Below are 20,133 nucleotides of genomic sequence, written 5' to 3' on the forward strand. Positions count from 1 at the left end.
TTTTTAGGTGACAGTACTCTTTACATTCCCCTGTATTACCATTTACTTTCCTTTCCTGCCTTCTTGGCAAATGCTGTCCTTTAATCTCCTATGACTAGCTGTTCTAGGGAGTGTGCACTTCCTTGGTGCTATTGTTCACTTTACAAACCTGGCAATTGTTTGAAAGAAAGTTGATCCTCAGAAATGGCTTAAAGGATGACACTTTAGGATCCTGTATTAGATAGTTAGAGCTGCTATAACAAAGTACCACATACTGGTTGTTTATTGACTCTCAGTTCTAGAGTCCAGTAGTGTGAAGTAAGGGTGTTGAGGGTGTTGATGCCAGCTGAGAATTCTGAAGGACAATCTTTTCCAACTTTTCTCCATATTTTCTGGTGACAGCCAGCAATCCTTATTATTTTTGACTTGCAGCTCCAATATCTGCTTATCTTCATGTGGCTCTTTACTGTGTCTTGTCTCTGTGTCTCTCTCCTTTTACAAGGGCACCACTCATATGATCTCTTGTTAACTGATTTCTTCAAAGGCACTATTCCCAAACAAGGTCATAACAGTTACCAAGGGTTAGGGCTTCAACATATCGTTTTGGAAGACATGATTCAATCTGTAACGATTGCCTAGATTTCCTGTGAGGCCAGTAGGCCTAGAGTGTTCACAACTCATGGACTGGTTTGCTCTGGCTATAATCAGCTTTTTCCATTGCTCCTAGATGAAAATGATAACCTTTTCTATGTGAACATTAGTTTATAAAAGCTGTCCCTCTTACTGGCCTCACTGATGGTCTGTTATGGTGCCAAGTACTTGCTTGACTTATAGGTAGAACACCAGGCTTCTGAGCATGCATATATAGGCCATAGAGTACTGGCCAGAGGCAGAGTTAGGTGACTTAATATTAACTCTTATGAGTTATTGATTGTATTCATTATAGTAAATATAATGAGTTAATATAGATACAAATTCTGTTTTTAGGAATTTGTTTTGTTTGTAAAGACATCAAACGAACACAGGTTATTTTTTAGGTAGGTTCTTTTCCCATTTTTCTTGAAAAGCAACTCTTGTGTCTTCATTACAACTGTGTGTCTGGGTTTTCCTCACTTAAACCCACTCCTGAAAAGGCTCCAGATCTTTTGGACATCATTGGCATTCTTCTTCTCCTGGGCTCATTGTTTACCTCACTGCATATACATGAAGGGGGCTTCAAAGAGTTGGTGGGAAAAAAATCCATTATCTTCATTTCATTATCCACCAACTTCTTGAAGCCTCCTTGTATATATTCTTTTATTTGACCCATCTCTTTTCATAGTTTATTATTCTTACCCATCAACTCATGCATTCGCATCTCCATATTTACTGAGCTTCAGATTTACATATCAACATTTGTACCCAGAAAGTCCAAGACTAAACCATAGTATACCACTCATTAACATAATTTTTCAGCCTCTATTACTCATGCTTCCTGGTGGTTCAAACCCACTGGCCACTCCTTGGAAACATGTACAAAGTTATTATGAACTGGGACCAACTTAACAGCACTTAAGAAGAACAATAGATAATTAGATACATGTTTAATGTAGCTACACTACACAAAAACACTCAAAAGCTACTTGAGTTCAATAATTATGATAAAATTTTGAACTTTGTTGGCTTTTCTTATAGTGATTTTTAATTTTTAATTATTTATGAGGATTAGCCTATAAATCAGCCATTGCTGTTGCTAAGTGCCGTTGAGTCGGTTCTGATTCGTAGTGAATCTGTATAGAGTTTCCTAGGAGCAGCTGATAGGTTTGAACTGCCGACCTTATCATTTGTAGTCCAGTACTGGTCTTACTGCACCACACCAGGAGTCTAACCTTAGCTGAGAATATATGAAAGTCTTTTAAATCACTTTACACTCAAAGATTACAAGCATTACTAATAATACTAGTCCTGATGGGACAAAAAATAACATTCAAATTAATATTTGTTCCCAAATTGAAAACTCATCTAATTCACTATATCAATATATGGTTTTTTCTCCATTATGAAATTTATCAGTGATCATTTTTTAATGCCTCTAGGGACAGTGCCAACATCTTGGGAGATGTCAAGTACCGATGAAGTTGTAAGTGTTGTGTGGCATATTTGGAGTCAAGCTAGAATTCTTCTGCAATTTCCCACCTATTAAAATTTTAAATCCAGACTATCATAACTAACTGCTGAACATATCCACATAGATGTCAAATATGTCTCTTGAAACTTCCATGTCTAAAAGTGAGTTCCTGATCTCTCCCGACACATACATCCAAACTTGATTTTCAATAAATGACTACTCCATTTTTCTAGTTGCTTCTTTTCTCCATAATCCACATCCAGGATGCCAAAAAAATTTCATTTAGCCATACTGTAAAAAGATATCCTTAGACTAGTATGTTAAATTACTTAACAACAATATTTCTTTTATTATGAAACAATGAGAGAGCTTCAAAAAGTTCATGGACAAAATTCTATTATCTTTCCATTGCATTTTCCACAAACATTTTAAGACACCCTCATGTGAGTCTTGCAAACATAAAACTATCACACAATCAAAAACAACTACAATATACTTCTCATAGCTTTTGTATACATTATACCAATAACTCTGGTCCTCTGTCTCTCGGTCACATAGCAACTTTAGCAACCAGAGCAATGAGGAGAACACAAGGTACCTTCATTATTTCCACTGCTACTAAAGTAGCTTGGAATAAAATTTAGCAAAGGAACTGGTGGCATTCCCTCTTTCAATCTCAAATAATACTAAAAGTTTTCACTAATGGGACAGTATGTATCTACTATGAAAGCAGACAGGAAAGGAAAATTCTGGGGAAAGGAGAGTGGTTCCATTACTATTGTACATGAATCAGTTCCAGCTCACAGGGACCCTAAAACACAGATTTTGGAAGAGTAGTCTGTGAGTTCAAACAGCCAACCTTTTGGTTAGCAGGCAAGTGCTTAAATACCTGTGCCACCAGGGCTCTTTAATATTGTTTTCCTTTTGTCCTTTTGACTAAAGACAACTGATGTTGTTGTTTTTAGGTGTTGTCAAGTCAGTTCCAACTCATAGCAGCCACGTTTAGGATTTCTAAGGAACAACTAGAGGTTTGAACGACCAACCTGTGGTTATCAGTCCAACACTTACTCTACAGTGTCATACTAGAAGTCCAAAGACAATTGATAAGAAGTTTTTAATTTAATTCTAATGAGCTTTTGAATATAGAGAAAGGTTTAGAAGCAGAGGTTTTATGATACCAGGGGGCTTCAAATAGATAATGAATTTCTTTTGTGGAAAAAAATCCATTATCTTTTCGTCCCTTTTTTCACAATTTTTTGAAGCTCCCTCATATTTGAACTGGGAGCACAAGTGGTTCTGTAGGATTAAGTATTGAGTGATACACAAAGTCAGCAGTTCAAGCTCACTGGCTGCTCTGTGGGAAAAAGATGAGGCTTTCTGTTCCACAAAAATACAGCCTCAGAAACCCTATACAGGGTCACTATGAGTCAGAACTGCCTTGAATGCACTTAACAACAACAACCTATTTGAGCAAATACATGTCATACAGTTTTAGAAGAAAAGCAATGCACTAGCACATACCCCTGGAATTACTGTTTCTTGACAAGTGATACTATCTCTTCCTGTAATTTCTCATTATGGACTTCATTAGTCATCAATCTATTCCCCATATTTTCAGTTGATGTGACTCTATCAGAAACAGTCTGTATTTGAGCAAAAAGCAAAGGAGACAAAGATTTTCCCATGTCTAAAGAAAAATTAAAATCTTAACAGCTTGAGTAAAAAAGTACACAACAACTTGAGTAAAAAAGTACATAAAAAGTCAAGATCAGATACTATAATAGTTAAGGTTTTCTGTCAGTTTGACTGGGCGAGGATTCCCAATGGTTTGGCAGTTTATGTGTGGTATCTCTATAGTGAAACCGTAATACAGGTATAATTAACTCTGTGATGACTGGCTATGGGTAGCCAATCAATTGTTTCAATTGGGGGTGTGGCCTGCTTTCAATATAATAGCCATACAGAAAAAGCTTGCTCTCTCTTCTGCTGGGGACTTGGGACTCTATAGCTGTGAGCTATTTCCTTGATATAAACTTAGGCTTCACCGGTTTTGTTTCTCTAGAAGACCTTCCTAAGACAAGTGGTACCAAGAGCGGGGGTCTAGTGACAGAAAATCACAAGAATGAGTTTCCTAAATTGGTTCTCAGGTCTGACTAACTTAAAAGGCACTGATAACTCAGTGTTCACTAATAAAGAAGGTTAGAGGGTGGAGGCATGTATAACCTCCACTTCGTAGGAATCAACCTTGGGTTGATTTTGAGTTTGGTTCCCTTTCTTCTTTGTGGAGTCAGAGAAGTCAGATATTTCCCCATTTGGCTTTTGCAGTCAACGGCAGGAGTAGTATTCATTGCAATGTCTTTAGATTCATGGAAGAATGAGGTTTTATAAAGGAAAAGAATGAAGGGTTAGTGGAAATGAAACTTTATTTTTAGATGGTTATTTGTTTTTTGTTACCTGTAATGGTTGAGGAGGGGTCCTGGTATAGCACTGTAGGATAAGCATTGGAACACAAGGCAGCTTTGAACAACAAGGTTGGCAGTTCAAACCTACCAGCCGCTCCTTGGAAACCCTGTATAGAGTCTCTATGAGACTGAAAGGAATTTATGAGATAAAATGCTTCAGCTGAGGGGTGAAAACAGCTTCTGGAGTTGCCTAAAGCAGATGGCACATTGGTTAAACAAAATGGTTGAGAGGGGTCCAGGACCTACTGGATCCACCCTACCAGAAGCCCAAGGCCCTATGCATATGAATGGAGTTATTCCAAGGGTGAAGAAAAAATTGAACTTGAGTATTTTTAAAAGGTTTATGTATTTGACTGCTTTGTGGATATTGGTTTCTCCTGCCTACTATTGTAAACTAGACAGACAAATGTGATAGAAATTAATATTGGGAATTATGATTACAGACAGCTTGTAAACCTACCTTTAGCCTATACTTGATTGTTGTTGTTGTTATGTGCTGTGGAGTCAGTTCCAACTCATAGCAACCCTGTACGGGGTTTCAGAGGAGCAGAAAGCCTCATCTTTCTCCCACGGAACAGCTAGTAGTTTCAAACTACTGACTGTGAGATTAGCAGCCCGATTCATAACCACTACGCTACCAGAGGCTCCTTATACTTGATTAGATTTGTTAAAAGGAGTGTTAGAATTTGCCCAGAAGTAGTTTTTTTTTTCTTTTAATTGAAACCTTTATAACAAAGAGTATGGGGCCTTAGCCTACCCAGAACCTTCAGAGCAAGTACATTTGCATTTGAGAAGACATAAAGACCAACCCTAAGCTGTTAGGAGATCAGGAGATTCATAATTGAAAAAAAGACCTGCGCAACGAAAGAGGACTGTTTGGCTTTTGTGAGCTTCAAGCAACCTGTTTGCTCTGTAGGCATCAAGGCCAGAAAAGTCTGTATCCATCAGAGAAAATCCTCTTCTAAAACCCCCAACAAAATGGAGAGGCATGATGGCCACAGCAATGGGCTCAAGTGTAACAATGATTGTGTGAGGTTGGCACTATGTGATGGAACCAACTGAACAACTAACAACATAGGACTGGAAGTTGAAGAGAGCCAGGGAGTAGTCTAGTATGCTCCCTGGTGACTACTTGGGTCTACTTGTTGAGTGGGAGTGGGGTAAATGCAGCACTGAAGAGATTGGCTAAGTTTGGACATGTTCCATTGGCACCTGCTGATCTTAAGAGAAGAGGAAGGATGACTGGTCTGCAGTTTAGGGAGTTGTGTGAACTCCTGAGCCCATGAACAATGACCTAGCCCTGGGGGATAGGGCTGAGAGTGAAGGGACCAACTGGTCTGAAGTGCAGGGAGGTATGTGTGAACTCCCAAACTTGCAGCTGGTACCCATTTGACCTAGCTTGGATGACAAGGGCTGGCTGAGTTGACCAGAACCCAATTAGATGAAGAGAAATATGTTTGATACTGTGAGCAAGTATAAATTGCTACAATTTGATGGACTGGATTTTTGCTTATGGATGCAGTTCCTCAAGATTCCAACCAGAATGGATGGTTCTTCAGATCAAGGAACATTCTTGTCTTCTCAGTGTACTGGGTTCATAGTGATAGGCAATTTTTAATATGGCTATCAGAAAGAGGGGTGGGAAAAAGCATTACGGTCATGAAATGGCTGGCTTACAAGGTTTCTTAGGTGTGCTTACTCTCAGAATGAGGGAGACAAAAGAGAATCCCCACTGAATAGATTTCCCCTTTTTCAGATGGGTCTGGAAAGAGGGTGGGGATGATACTGATGGGTTGTTATGATTCAATTATAATTCTCAAAACTATAAACTCTTAAGCCAGGATTGGTTAATTTTACCACCCAGTTAGGTTTAAAGGGAGTTATCTCAGAAGCAGGAACAGACAATCCCAGGGACCATCAAGAAAGAAGATGATGACTGGAATGTGAGAGCCCTACCTTGAAAAGCTGTGACAGCAGAGAAGATGGCATGGAGAACCAAAGCAGCTGCGGATTCTAGGTCCATGGACTGAGTAAGGCTGTGTGTTTACAGACAGGAGTCTGGCTAGCAGAAAGTGCCCTTTGGACATTTAAATGAATATCTATTTTTTTGTTTTGTATGTGGGCATCAAATATTTTTGCTTTGTTCAGTTGCTTATTTTGTGAACTATGAGTCGTGAAACATGAAATGTTAATGAGGCCAGTGGATGTTTGCTTGCACATGTTTTAGTTATATGTTAGGCCCAAGTATGACTTTATAATTTCCTTTATTTAGAGGTTATGTATATGGTTTGTGGGTGCCAAGATGACAAGGGCTAGACTGTAATAATTAAGGTTTTGTGTCAACTTGACTGGGCTAGGATTCCCAGTGACTTGGCAATTAAGATGTGGTTATCCCCAGGGTGAAATCTTAATATAGGCATAGTTAACTATATGATGATTAGCTGTGAGCAGCCAATCAATTGAAAGGATGTTTCCTTTGGGGTGTGGCCTTCTCCCAATATAAGAGACATGCAAAAAAAGTTTGCTCTCTTTTCTAATGGGAACCCGGGACTCTAAAATTTCAAGCCATTTCCTTGAAGCAAACTCTTTATATATAAATATAAACATGTTTATAAACATATTTAGATTATATATAAATATATACATCTAATATTTCACAAATAAACACTGTTGTTGTTTCTTTCTCTAGACGACCTGCCTAAGACAGATATCTATATTTTAATTAATTAACTAATCTGGAACAAATTTCAAGGGAGCATTTAAATTACTGTTTGGATTAGAATGATATTTTTTGTTTTATTTATTTATTGCAATAGCATCTTACAAAAGTAAACCATTTTCTAGCATCCAGAAATATTTTTCCAATAAACCATATTAGTCTTATACTGAAGTGGACGACACATTGGGCTGCTAACCGCAAGGATAGGAGTTTGAATTCATCAGCAGCACCATGAGAGAAAGATAAAGCTTTGTGCTCCTGTAAAGATTGACAGCTGTGGAAATCTCATAAATGGTCTCTACAAGTTGGAACCGAATCTGTGGCATGCAGCAGGAGCAACAGCAGCAGTCTGTGACAATTAAATGTTTGCAGTTGTCTGAAGATAAATATGCAGCCTTTGTCTTGTTGTTAAGTGTCGTCGAGTTGATGCCGACCCATAGCGAGCCTGTATAGGGTTTCCAAGGAGCAGCTGGTTAGCTTGAACTGCCAACCTTGCAGTTCAAACGGCTTTGCAGTCTGGTGCATTAACCCACAGCACCATACCTTATTTGTCTTAGAACATAACAAAAATACATTCTAGCTTTTAAGAAATTACCACTAAAGCAAAGGTGCTGTGGGTAGATTACAAAAATGTTAAGCTAAAAGTACCACCAGGTAATTTCAAAGTAATATTCCCCAGCCTTTTTGATTTTCATGCCTCTTTGTGGTAAATAAAAACACTAATTCTTCCCACCCTCAATTCCATTTTCAGATTTACTGTATTAAACTTTTAAGCATTTATGCCCAAAGTCACTCAAAAACAAATCCTGCAACTGTGTGCAGTTACAATTGTTGTTGTTGTTGTTGTTATGTGCCGTGGAGTTGGTCCCAACTCATAGCGACCCTGTACAGGGTTTCCAAGGCTGTAAATCTTTACGGGAGCAGAAAGCCTCATCTTTCTCCCTTGGAACAGATGGTAGTTTCGAACTACTGACCTTGTGGCTTGCAGCCCGATTCGTAACCACTATGCTACCAGAGCTCCTTTATGAAGCTAAAATTCCAAAATGTTGTAAAGAATTTATTAGTTCCCAGCAGGAATCCTGTAGAATCACTGTAGAATAATGCATTGGACTGCAAGGTCAGTTTTAACTGCACGGTTGGTGGTCCAAACTCACTAGCAGCTCCTTGGAAACTCAATACAGGGTTTCTATGGGTAGGAAATAACTTGACAGCACTTAACAATACCCAACAGCAAAATAGGGAATATTAATTTCAAAATTTTAGGAGGCGAGTACAAAAAATAACATAGAGAAAAGTAAATAAGAGTTTAAATGCCATGGAAGAAAAAGTAATTACTATTTAATGACTTGATAGCATTTAACAGCAACAACAATGCACACTGGACTGAAAAGTAGGTTTGAACCACAGAGCTCGCCCAAACTTCCAAGCTCACCAGCTGCTCCTTGGAAACCACAGCGTTGCTGTGGGTTGGAACCGACTCGACAGCACTCAACAACAACATTAGTACAAAGGAAAAACAAAACCCACTACCTTTGAGTCAATTTAACTCATAGAGACCCTATAGGACAGAGAAGAACTTCTCCATAGGGCTTCTGGGAGCATACAACCTAATCTCTCTCCTGCAGAGCCAGCTGGTGGGTTTGAACCACTGGCCTTGCAATTAGCAGTCCAATGTGCCACTTGAGCTTAAATAAGAAAAGCAGGTTTTAATTAATGGCTCAATCTATAATAAGAAAGCACACTATAATCAAGTTTAGATATTAATGAATACTTTATATGGGCTTTGAAGGAAATACACAAAATATAAAGTCATTTATCATAGTTTATGAGACAGCTTAGAAGAAAAGTCCTCAAAGTGTGGCGATTACACTAACCCTCGCTTTTTCCTTCTCCATTCAGACTGTTGTCTGCTGCCACACAAGACTTCTTTCTTGGAACCCAGTCACCTGAGAAAGAAGAAGCCCTGGTAATGTAGTGGGTTACAAGCTGACCTGCTAACTGCAAGGTCAACAGTTCTAATGATGAGATTTTCTGCTCCCATTAAGATTTATGGCCTTGGAAACCCTATACAGGTTTGCTATGATCAGAACCGACTCAATGGCACATCAACACAACCACTCCTGAAGATAGGTCGGATCTCACAAGTTGAAGGATACCATCCTTCAGGTGAAACAGGTAAGCAATAGTGATGAGGTAGGTAGCAGTGGCTGGGAGGAGCTGGGTGTGTGTGATCTACATGACACTCTTACTTCTCTTTTGATAAAAAACAAAAACAAAAAAATTTAAGTCTGTTGAAAGTAAAAACAATTTATTAGTGCAAAGGAGTGCTTTGCAAAACAGAGAAACAGGAAACAGAACCAAGATGTTCTTGACAGAGTGCTCCAGAGGTTAACAAAGGCAAAAACCACAAGTAAGAGGGTTCAGCTGAATATGTTTTATTAACATTTACAAAGTTGCAAGTACCAGGGCCTCACTTGACCACCTTCGCAGGGATTGGCCTTCTTTGACAAGATAGCTCCAAGGGACAAGATTTTGGATGACCACTAACATCACATGTTTCACAGCATCCAGACATCTGAAACCTGTGTTAAACTGAGGAACTTTAGCTTTATGATGATGAGTTCTGTTGAAATGTAAAAACAAAGACTGTTGAAGCAATAGAATAGTAACAAGTAAAAATGGTAAGTATTTTAATGTTCCAGGAGAGTTAAAGGGTTTGGATATAGAAAAGTCATAATTTTGTAACTTCCTCTTATTTCAAGAATAAATTGTTGGGCTAGTGAGAACAAGGGTTTAGAAAATTAGAAGTATAGCTGAAGGAGTGTTAAGCGGGCTGTTTTCCTAGAAATGGCTTAGCTGCTAGCTCACATGCCTAAAACAATGTTGCAAACTTGTACAAGCCAAATAATCTTCTCTTAACACTGACCTTTCTAACCACAAAGTTACCTATAAGTAGAATTTGTTGTTAATGTCATCCAGTTGGTTCTGACTCATAGTGACATTGTAGAGGGTTGCCAAGGCTATAATCCTTATGGGAGCAGAAAGTGTCTTATAGAGCCCCCAGCATCCCATAAGTAGAATATGTTGTTGTTGCTAAGTGCAGTCAGGTTTGTTCTGACATATAGCGACTATGTACAGGATTTCCAGAGAGTAGCTGGTAGGTTTAAACTACCAACCTTGCTGTTTGCAGTCCAGTGCTTATCCTACAAGTGCCGTAACAGAACCCCATAAATGAAATATTACTGCTGCTGTTGTACCATCAATTCAGTGTTGACTCATACCGACCTTGTAAAGGGTTGTTAGGGAGTGGCTGTGAGTTTGTATCATCAGCCTTGCAGTTTTAACCAACTTTGAGGGTGAGTGCTTCTCAGCCGGTGCCACACAAAGACTCCATAAGTGGAATAGGGTGGACCAAACCAATGTTTTTACTGTAGAAGCTTCTTGTATCTAGATTAAAGGTACATTGAAAAGTGTTTAGAGAAGTCACAGTCTGTATTGTATTGCATGAAAGAAAACTACAAAATTGAGTCACCTTGGCCAAGGAGGGATTTGGCCTGGACTTCAGAAGCTTCAGGTCATATCAAGAGTCTCAATTTTGCAATGCTCTTTCTCACATTTCACATGCTGGCCACAAATTCAGGGTTTTCCTACTAGCCCTTCAGAATGCCAGCTTCGAATCCAGCACTTCCTATGGACTTCCCTTTACTTTTGACCTGCTGGCTTCTATGACTCCTTGGGTTTGGCAGTTAAGGTCCAGGACTCATGAAGTGCTATACTTGAGTTTGTAGATTCTAGCAGGAGGATGAAAATTAAGATCAACACAGTCAAGTTAGCATGAAGCAAGGTGTTGTTGTTGTTTGTTGTTAAGTGCTGTTGAGTCAGTTCTGAGTCATAGTGACCCTGTACAGAGTTTCCGCAAAGTGACTGGTAAGATTGAACCACTGACCTTGTGGTTCAAATTGACCTTGCAGTCCAACACATTAACCTGCAGCACCACATCAGGTTCTAAACTCTAAAGTTGAGCATGCAAAATAGAAGAAACCACTTCAAATGTTCATACACGCCTTTCATCAACCAGGAAATGCGTGGACCCACAGTTTCTGGAGCTTTTATTAACTTCATTACTTTGGCATGATTTATTGAGGTATACTCCTCTTCCTCCTTTCCTGAGGTCAGCTAGTATCAAGCCATGATGGTGGTGTTTCTAATTAGCCTGGTGGTGGTGGTTATGTCGGTTCTGACTCATAGTGACCCTGTGTAGGTTTTTCTAGGCTGTAAGTCTTTACAGGAGCAGAAAGTCTCATCTTTCCTCCATGAAACGGCTGGTAGTTTCAAACTGCTTACCTTGAGGTGATCAGCTTGACTCATAACCACTACGCTACCAGACTTCCTTCTAGTCAGCCTGTTGTTGTTGTTGTTAGGTGCCATCGAGTCAGTACCAACCCATAGCAACCTATGCACAGCAGAATGAAACACTGCCCAATCATGGGTCAACCTCACTACTGTTACTATGCTTGAGTCCATTGTTGCTGGCACTTGGCCAATCCATCTCGTTGGGGATCTTCCTCTTTTTCTCTGACCCTCCACCTTACCAAACATGATATCCTTCTCCAGCGACTGGTCCCTCCTTACAATATGTCCGAAGTATGAGAGACAAAGTTTGGCCATCTTGGCCTCCAAGGAGCACTCTGGCTGCACTTCTTCCAAAACGGAATATCTAGCTCACTTTAAATTGAATTAAGATAGCTATTTGGGGCCAGCAAGGAGAAAAGCTAAATTTACTGGGATTTATTAGACTGTTTTGCCAATTTAAAAACTTATTTCCTAAATTGTGAAATGATACTATGCTTAAATAACAAAGATTCCTCTTATATAGTTATAGACTTTAACTAATTATATATTCTGTTGTAATTATATAGCTCAAATGCTTCATGATTTAGAAAAGAATGATAGAATTAAATCATATAAACAAAACCAGGTATGTCACATAGCTTTACCATCTGCAACAACATTTTATTTAAAGCTTCTAGAAGCATCTAAATAGAACTCTCAGATGCAACCATGAAAGCAAAGGAAAAATAAATGGAAATTTCATGATTAAAGCTTTTGAGATATGGAACAGAGATAAATACATACTTACTTACCAGCTAGACACTTCAGTTTGAAAGGCACTTAATACTATATGCTTTACATAAAACAGTGTTACTTGATATACATAGATGACTGTACGAAGGAAAAAACAAACCTTTGATTAATTTCATTCAGAGGAGTGTTAATATTCAAAGCTTATTTTCAAATCACACTGTAGAATATATTTAATTGAAACAAGAAGCACTCATTATTAAAATAATGACTTAAAATTGCTTTTATTATATAAAAATGACAGAAATAAAACATTGAAAAGTAATTTCTCAGTCTTTTGGAAAAATATTCTGTAGCATGGGGCTATTTTTCCACATTCAGATGCTCGATTTTATGTTAAAATGAGTCCATTGCAATTATACAGTACAATTGTCTCATCTTGCTTTTAAAAAACAATGGAATGACAGCTATGGATTTTTTCCTAATAAATAAAATTTATGTTTCTGCTTCTGGGTTGTCTGCATGTTAATAATTTAATATGTCAATATTAGAAATTTGCAAGACAACTATCTGGCCGATTGATTGGAGGAGATCCATATTTGTGCCCATTCCAAAGAGAGGTGATCCAATGAATGAAGAAATCCTTGGACAATCTCTTTGATATCCCATGTGAGTAAAGTTTTGTTAAAGATAATACAGAAATGGCTACAACCATACATTGACAGAGAATTTCCAGATGTTCAAGCTGGATTCAGAAGAGGCCATGGAATGAGGGATATCATTGCTGATGTCTGATGGATCTTGGCTGAAAGCAGAGAATATCACAAATCTTTACCTGTGCTTTATTGACTATACAAAGGCTTTCGATTGTGTGGGTCATGACAAGCTATGGACAACATTGTGAACTATGAGTATTCCAGAACACTTAATTGTGCTCATGAGGAATCCGTACCTAGACTAAGAAGCAGTTGTTCGAACAGAACATGGGTACTCTGAATGGTTTAAAATTAAGAAAGGTGTGCCACAGGGTTGTATTCTTTCACCTTACTTATTCAACCTTATGCTGAGCAAGTAATTCGAGAAGCTGGGTTATCTGAAGAAAAACGTGGCATTAGGATTGGAGGAAGACTCATTAACAACCTGCAATATGCAGATGATACAACCTTGCTTGCTGAAAGTGAAGAGGACTTAAAACATTTACTGATGAAGACCAAAGAGCACAGTCTTTGGTATGGATTGCAGCTCAATGTAGAAAAAAAGAAACAAAAATTCTCACCATTGGACCAATAAACAACATTCCTATCAATGGAGAAAAGATTGAAGTTGTCAAGGACTTCATTCTACTTGGATCAACTATCAACATTCACAGAAGCAGCAGTCAAGAAATCAAACGATGTATTGCATTAGGCAAATCTACTGCACAAGACCTTTTAAAAGTGTTGAAGAGCAAAGATGTCAGATTGAGGAATAAGGTGCGCCTGACTCGAGCCATGGCATTTTCAATAACCTCATATGCATGTGAAAGTTGGACAGTGAATAAGGAAGACAGTAGAAGAATTGATGCATTTGAGTTATGGTGTTGGAGGAGAATGTTTAAAGTACCATGGGATGCCTAAAGAACCAATAGATCTGTTTTGGAAGAAGTGCAGCCAGAGTGCTCCTTGGAGGCCAGGATGGCCAAACTTAATCTCTCATACTTTGGACATATTGTCAGGAGGGACCAGTCATTGGAGAACAATACCATGTTTGGTAAGGTGGAGGGTCAGAGAAAAAGACAAAGACCCCCAACGAGATGGATTGTTGAAGTGGCAGCATTGATGGACTCAAGTGTTGGGTCCAGGATCGGGCAGTGTTTCGTTCTGCTGTGCATAAGGTTGCTATGGGTCGGTACTGACACGATGGCACCTAACAACAACAACAACAACATTGGAGACAGGTGAAATTGTGAAAGCCAAGTATCGTAGACAAAACAATGACCCTGTCAGTATTCGCATATGTCAGCATCCTAATCTCAAAACTGTAAGCATGTTTCCTTAGACATAAAAGGACTTTGTAGATGAAGTTAAAGATCTAGTGTTTTCCTGGATTATCTGTTGTTGTTAAGCACTGTCAAGTTGGTTCTGACTCATAATGACCCAATATGGAATTTTCAGGGAGCAGATGGTGGGTTTGTAACAACGACTTTATGGTTACTAGTCCAGTGCTATCTTACAGGGCCACACCAGAACTGTGATATCTAGATGGGTCCATTCGGTCACAACAGTCCTTACAGAAGAAAGCAGGAAGACACGACACAGGGAAAGATGTAAGAACTTAAGCAGAGGTCAGAAAGAAATTGCTATGCTGTGATTTTGAAGTTGGAGAAAGAGACCCTCAGCCAAGGAATGTAGATGTAACTAGAAGCTGGAAAAAAGGCAAAAAACCTAGAATCTCCAGAAGGATTCTGACAATTTTAGCCCAATGAAACTGATTTTGTACATCTGACCTCCAGAATTATAATAGACAATAAAATAATCAACTCTTTTTTGTTTTGTATTCACTTTTTATTGTGCATTGGGTGAAGGTTTACAGAGCAAATCAGTTTTCCATTTAGCAGTTAATACACATTTTTGTTTCCTGGTATTTATTGCAATGCCCACAATTAAGCATCACTCATTCCAATAATATTCCGTGTTTCACATTTCCATTTCTCCTGGTTTCCTAAACCTTCCTGCCTTCTGAACTTTATCCTTGGGGAAATACTTCTGTTTTGATCACAAATGGTTGATTATTCTAAGGAATATGTATCTCCGTAGTGTTATTATTACTCATCTTAAAGACCACTGTTTGGCTGAAAAGTGACCCATGAAGGTGAGTTCATTTCCAGGCCTGAAGGTTGACTAATGGCATAGTGAGTTTTCACCCCGACTTTATCTGATCAGTAAACCTGGTCTTTCTTATAATTTTGAATTTTGTTTCACAATTTCTCTCACTGGTGTGGCGCTGTAGGATCAGCACTGAACTGCGAACCACTAGATCAACAGTTCAAACCCACCAGTTGCTCCTCGGAAACTCTGTACAGGGTTGCTATGAGTAAGAACTGACTCGGCAGCACTTAATACCAACAACATGATCCTTCTCAAAGCTGTTGATAGTGGTAGCCAGCACTATCTAGTTCTTCTGGTCTCAGGGTTGTGGAGACTGATGTTCTCATGGTTCCTTAGTCCATTGGACAAATTGTTTCCAGCCAGCTTCTGTTTTCATCACTCTTCTTTCCTCTAAACAGGGAGAGACCAATAGTTACACTTTAGATGGCCACTCATGAACTTTTAAGTTCCTGGTTGCCATTACTAAAATAGGATGTAGAACATTGCTAAATGACTGTTGTGTCCCCTGAGACTATGGTTCTGAGTTCCCCAGACCCAATAACTCATCTCCTCAAGATGTTTGGTGAAAGTCTAAGAAGTTTTCACAGCTTTGCTCCCTGAATATTCCACTGCATTCTTAGTTATATTTGCATCAAAGGTAAATACTCATGTAAAAATACCCTCTCTATATAAATCATGGAATCCTTTATTAAACAAAAATATCAAAATATGAAGCTATTGTTTCTTGATATAACCTACATTTTTGTTGATAACCTCCATAAAGGCGATGTTTGTGGTGTGGCACTGCAGGTTAATGTATTGGACTGCAAGGTAGGTTTGCACTGCAAGGTCAGCGGTTCAAGCTCACCAGATGCTCCTTGGAAACCCTATACAGGGTCGCTATGAGTTGGAACTGACTTGGTGGCACTTAACAACAACAATCCTTCTGTAAAGAATCTGTGCTTTTACTTTGAACCCTGTCAAAATGGCAGTTTAGGCATCCTCAAATCATGTTCTTTGAGTTTTGGAGGAAAATGAAGTCTAAAAAGGCAAGATAAGAGCTGTAAAGTATATTAGGTGAGGTTTTCCAAGGAACTCTCATTGGTTAACCCTTGATACCATCAAAAAATGAGAAAGTGCATTGTTATGGTGAAAAAAATTTTTCAGTGCAACTTTGCTGACCTTTTTTAAATCACCAATGAAATTTTAAGTTTTCTTAAAACTTCTTCATACTAAGTACCCATAATCATCCTATGTCCTCCCTTTGGGATCCCAGAAAACAGTTACCACAGCCTTCTGAACTGATTCCATGACCTTGAATTTCACTGGTCCAGGACATCCCTGCAAAAGTCAGTTTTGACTGGACATTTTCTTGACGACATCCTAATTCAACTAAGACCATCCATGTATCAAAGAGATAAACTCAAACACATTTTGTTTTGAATAAACCCACACATATGTGAATTGGAACTCTAGTACGAATACTTTTTGACTTATCCTCATATTCATGAATATATTCAGGATATATAATATGTAGAAATATTCTCAAATATATATATATATACACACATACATACTTACATACATACACACACACACACCCGGGAATAGTCCCATTCTTTTCTTACACCTGTTTAGCTCATGTGTATATGTATAGATTATGTTATTTCCAAGATTGGTATTGGTTTTTACTTTAAAAACTTTGTTGCCTTTAAGTCTTGTTTTCTTCCCTGTGTCTCGATCATTTTTTGCTGACCTTCCCTTTCTGTATATTGCCAAGTTAATATGCATCTACCCTCTAGTTATGCACTTACCACCACCAACCATGATGACAAAATTGAAGAATTCTACCAACTTCTAAGCTTCAAAGGAGTCCTGGTGTGGCACTGTAGGATAAGCAATGGTCTGCTAACCACAAGATTGGGGGTTCAAATCCACCAGTCACTATGTGTCAGAACCGACTCGACAGCACAATAACACTACACTTGTGCAGTCTGAAACTGATCAAACATGCAATCAAGATGCATTGATGATTACTGGTGATAAGAACGTGAAAGTTGGAAACAAAGAAGAATGGTCAGTAGTTGGAAAGTATGGCCTTGGTGATAGAAACAAGACTGAAGATCAAATAATAGAATTTTGAAAGACCAAAGACATTCACTGCAAGTATTTCTTTTCAACATAAATAGTGATTATAAACATGGATCCCCACCAGATGGAAAATATAGGAATCAAATCGATTATATCTGGGGAAAGAGATGATGGAGAAGCTCAATATCATCAGCCAAAACAAGGTCAAGGATTAATTATAGAATACATCAATTGCCCATACACAAGTTCAGGTTGAAGCTCAAGAAAATTAATACAAGTCCTTAAGAGTCAAAATATAACCTTAAGTATATCTCACCTGAATTTGGAGACCACTTCAAGAACAGATTTGATGCACTGAACACTAATGACTAAAGACAGAGGTGTTGTGAGATGACATCATACTTGAAGAAAACAGAAGATAGAAAAGATGAAAATGGATGTCATAATAGACTCTGAAACTTGCTCTTAAACACAGATAGCAAATGTAAAAGAAATGAACAGAAAATTTCAAAAAACAGCTCAAGAAGACAAAGTAAACTATTATAACGAAATATGCAAAAAGCCTGGAGTTAGAAAACCAAAAGAGAACACATTCAACATTGATCAAGCTGAAAGAACTAAAGGAAAAATTCAAACCTCAAGTTGTAATATTGAAGAATTTTATGAGGAAAATATTGAATGGAATAGGAAGCTTCAAAGATGGAAGAACTATATGGAGTTACTGTATCGAAAATAATTGGTTGAGAGTGTGCAGGGGAAGGTAGAATCCCCACTGAATAGTTCTCATCATGTCTAGACGGGTCTGGTGAAAGGAGATGGGGATTAAGATTTTTATGATTAAATAGTAATTGTTATCATGACTAACTGCAATTGTCACAACTGTAAAGGTAGAAGTTTTATAACATAAAAGGAGGATTAGTTAATCTTACATTCCAGAAAGAGAGGACCCTAGGACCATCAAGGGAGAAGAGCATGAGCAGAATGTGAGACCCTATCCAGAGAAGCAGTCACACCAGAGATTGAGGCAGAGATGAGGACATGGACAGATAGAGCAGCTTGAGGACTTCAGACTTGTGGAAAGAAAAAGGCTATGTGCTGGCAGCCAGGAGACAGGCTTCCAGAATGTGTCATTTGGTTGTTGAAATGATTATATATTCCTGAGTGTTTTTGTGTAGATCAAAAAAAGAAAAAGGGAATAGAGGCAAATACTGTTGAATGAGGACGCATGGAGGGGATTTTAATCATTGCAATGAAACAATGAGTGTAAAACCAATGTTCTCCCATGTAAACTATCACTCATTTCACAATAAAAACTTACAAAAATAATTGGTTGACTTTATGATCAATAATCAAAGGTACTGAAGAAAGAAATCTAAGCTACAGTGAAGACATTTTTGAAAAACAAGGTTCCAAGGACTGACAGAATACCAGTTGAAATGTTTCAACAAACAATGCTACACTGGAGGTGCTTATGCATCTATGTCAAGACATATTGGTATTAAATTAAGTTTATAAATATTCATTGTACTTTTGGTAGCATAGTGGATTACGAGCTGAGCTGCTAACTACAAGGTCAGCAGTTTGAATTTACCAGCCACTCTGCTGGATAAAGATGAGGCTTTCTGCTCCCATAAAGATTTACAGCCTCAGAAACCCAATACAGGGTTGCGTTGAGTTGGAACTGACCACAACAACCACACTTTTTGGTGCTTAGATAAGAGATATATACAAGGGAGCTTCAAAATGTTCATGGAAAATTCCCTTTTTTTTTCACACAAGCTTTTTAAAGGCTCCCGAGTCGGAACCGACTCCACAGCACATAACCACCACCACCATAGCAAAATTAGGAGTCTAGTGCTGTAGGATAATCACTGAACTGCTAACCCCAAAGTCAGCAGTTTGAACCCATTAGCCACTCCTTGTAAGCCCTATACAGGATTACTCTGTGTTGAAACTCACCCCACAGCATTTAACAATATAGCAAAATAAAGGCAGCCCTGGTGGTACTGTAGGATTAGCATTGAAGACTACTAACTGCAGGGTTGGCAGTTCAAATCCACCAGCTACAGCTTCAGAAACCCTATACAGGGTCGCTATGAATTAGAATCGATTCAATGGTAGAGTTTAGTGGCAAAATAAAACCCCTGGGTCACACAACTGGCTTGTACATGACTACGTACTAAAGGATAAACAAAAGGCATATCCCACAAAGCTCTGGTTTTCATCTTTTCCACATTGTTCTTCCATAATTTGGCTTTCAGATGAAAATCATCTACCCACCCCCACCAAAAAGGTTGTATTTAATTTTTAATCCTACCAGATTGCATTCCTTTTCTGGGTATAAAAGGAAATCACACACATTTTGTCTACTATGAAGGCAGTCTTTTCCAAAATGGGCTAATACGTTATTTTGTTAAGATAGGATTTAAACTTTTAAACTTAGTCATTTTCTTCCAAATAAAATCAGATTAAAAAAAAACACACACCAAAAAACCTTCTTTTATGCATCAGTCTATTTCTAGTCCTCCCCACCATGCCTAGTCCAGGTCTTGATTTTCCCAATCATCTGAAGACCTATGGCCTGAACCTTGGGTTGCCCAACAGGATCCCCTAACTACTCTCTGAACACTCTCTTTTCCACTCAGGTAAAAAGCAGGAGAAATGTAGTCACTGATGGCAAAGTCTGAGATGATGACCAAGGAGGCAGCCTTTCTTACCACCAACCCCTGTACAGCTTCCTTTGTTGTTGTCAAGTGCCACCGAGTCAGTTCTGACCCATAGCGACCCTGAACAGGGTTTCCAAGACTGTAATTCTTTACGGGAGCAGAAAGCCTCAACTTTCTCCCA

This window comes from Chrysochloris asiatica, unplaced genomic scaffold (genome assembly GCF_000296735.1).
Source record: "Chrysochloris asiatica unplaced genomic scaffold, ChrAsi1.0 scaffold00010, whole genome shotgun sequence".
Taxonomy (NCBI): Eukaryota; Metazoa; Chordata; class Mammalia; order Afrosoricida; family Chrysochloridae; genus Chrysochloris; species Chrysochloris asiatica.